We start from the raw sequence: 2,713 nt of genomic DNA on the forward strand, positions 1-2,713 counted from the left end.
GAAGGGAGGGGGAGGGGAAAAAGAAAATGAGCTGATTCCGGGAACCCAAGAGGAAAGCGAATTTTGGGAATGATGAGGGCAACAAATGTATAGGTGTGCTTTACACAATTGATCTATGTATTGTGATGAATTGTATGAGCCCCAATAAATTAATTTTAAAAAAAGAAATGTAAATTATTTAGCCCCATCCCAGATCTATTGTATCAGAAATCTGGGGATAAACTTAGTAATCTGTGTTCTGTGCTTTTACATTCCTTCCAGGTGATGTTAGTGAATACTAAAGTTTGATAACCATAGTTATAGAACAAGTTTTCTCCGCAACAGACGATTGAAAAATGTATCTAATCTTTATGTAACTTATCATGTGTGCCTGCCTCTTTTAAAATTTCATCTTATAAACTTTATCATAGAAGAGTTCGCCTCAAGATAAGGGATTTTTATGCCCCTTTCTCTACATTTTAGAACTGAATTGAAGGACTTCTTAGCCAATAAAGAGTACATTTATCTTGTTTTTATTACGTACAGTTCTGACTTATAAGGACTCTGTATAAGCGCACTAAACACTGCCTAGTGCTGCACCATCCTCCCAGTTGTTGTTATATATGAGCCCACTGTTATTGCCACTGTGTCAATCCATATCCTTGAATGTGTTCTTCTTTTTCTTCTGACCCTCAACTTTACCAAACATAATGCCCTTTTCCAAGAGCTAGTCAAGTCCCTCCTGATAACATGTCCAGAGTATGAGATGAGGTGTCAAAACTCCATCTCACATCCTAGGAGTGTTCTGCCTGTACTTCTTTCAAGATAACTGTTTGGTTCTTTTGGCAGGCCCTGATAATTTCTATATTCTTCATGCTTCACACCCCCCCCCCAATATTCAAACACATCAATTCTCCTCCTTATTAATTGACCAGCTGTCACATGGCTGGGGTCAGGTGTCCCTTAGCACTCTATAACTGACAACTTTGCTTTTTAAAACTTTAAGAGGTCTTTTTGCATCATATTTGCTCAGTATAGTACATCCTATTTTTTATTTCTTGACTGCTGTGTCCATGGATGTTGATTCAAGTAAAATAAAATCCATGTTAGCTTTGCTATTTTCTTAATTTATTATAATGTTGTATATTTATTCAAATATGTAGTTCTTCATTTTAAAAGTGATATAAGAAACCCTGGCAAGCATACAAATTCAAATAAACTTTTAGCCTACAAATAATAGTATGAATATATTTTTAATAATACTAATATCTTATGCTTGTATATTTACAGTTTCTAGATGTCTGACATACTCTTAGGTCACAGACATAAAGCTTTTATGACCTATTCTTTATGATTTTATTATGAAACTAACACTTTTGTTGCCACCTAAGTTATTCAGCATTGCTGGACTGACACATAATTACTGTATATTACCTCGTGTATAAGCCAAGTTTTCCAGCACATTTTTTTATTCAGTTTTCTGTGTTAAGATTAGGTGCCTCAGCTGATAGTCGGGTCAGCTTATTATACTCGAGTATATATGGTAATTTTCAAACATGTTGCAGAAATCATTTAAAAATTATTATGTGGTTATTTAGTGTGTGATTTTAACCCCAAGAATAAAGATTTTCTATACACAGGTGTCCAGAGATCAAAAACTGGCCTAGACCCTATCTGAAACATTATTTTATTTGTGTTAGGTCTTATAGCCAGGAAAGTAGTACTGCTTTTTCCAGCAAGCACCAGAAAGAGGAGTTATTCTGGGAGATCCTTTTTGTAGTTTGAATTAAGTGAGCTACAGAAACAATTTACCTTATACCACCATGATGCTACCATACCTGAAACTCCTCCAAACTCATCTAGTGGGGAGGAGTGTAGGAAGTGTTACCAGTGCTTGGGCTGAGCTGAGGCACCCTAGCTGTCTGGGAGCAAAGAGTATCCTTCAGATGGGTGAAAGTACACCTTGGGCAGGCCTGCTTAGCTGCAGCAGCCATTTTTTGAGCATTAACTCATGTCCCCAAAGTCATCAATGGCTTTACTTTCCAAACCCATTAATATCAAGTTAATTCTGACTTACAGTGACCCCATAGGACAAAGTAAAGCTGTCCCCTAGCGTTTCCAACGCAGTATACATTATGGAAGCAGACTGCCACATCATTCTCTTGTGGGATGGCTGGTGGGTTCAAACCAACGACTCTTAGTTAGCAATGAGCACTTCAACCAGTATACCACCAGGGTTCCTTGGATGTACCATAGTCAGAGAAAGAGTAACATTCCAACTATGTGAGATATTCTCCCCAAAGTGACTGTCAGTTTATACTTTACACTCAATTATCTAAATCTGTTGTATGCATTTATTAAGAGGGGACTTTTAAGAAGCTTGTGGGAAAATATAACCAAAAGATAATGGAGGGTTTTTTAAAATTATTTTATTGGGGGCTCGTACAATTCTTATCACAATCCATACATCCATCCATTGTGTCAAGCACATACATACATTTGTTGCCCTCATCATTCTCAAAACATTTGCCTTCCACTTTAGCCATTAATACCAGTTGCTCATTTTCCCCCTCCTTCCCCCCTCCCTCATGAACCCTTCATAATTCATAATGTATTATAGTTTTGTCATAAGTTATACTGTCCGATATCTCCCCCTGCCCTCTTCTCTGTTGTCCCTCCCCCAGGGAGGAGGCAATACTTAGATTCTTGTAATCGGTTCCCCCTTTCTACCCCA

The 2,713-nt window shown here is 37.5% G+C and overlaps 1 protein-coding gene across 1 annotated transcript in view; it reads left to right on the forward strand.

Moving 5' to 3' along the window:
* Positions 1–2,713, forward strand: part of HEATR5A (HEAT repeat containing 5A) — a 151,049-nt gene that overhangs the window by 100,635 nt on the left and 47,701 nt on the right. The window lies entirely within an intron of this gene.

Source organism: Echinops telfairi, unplaced genomic scaffold (assembly GCF_000313985.2).
Source record: "Echinops telfairi isolate 266 unplaced genomic scaffold, ASM31398v2 ScPeMD7_18;HRSCAF=68, whole genome shotgun sequence".
In the NCBI taxonomy this organism is placed as follows: Eukaryota; Metazoa; Chordata; class Mammalia; order Afrosoricida; family Tenrecidae; genus Echinops; species Echinops telfairi.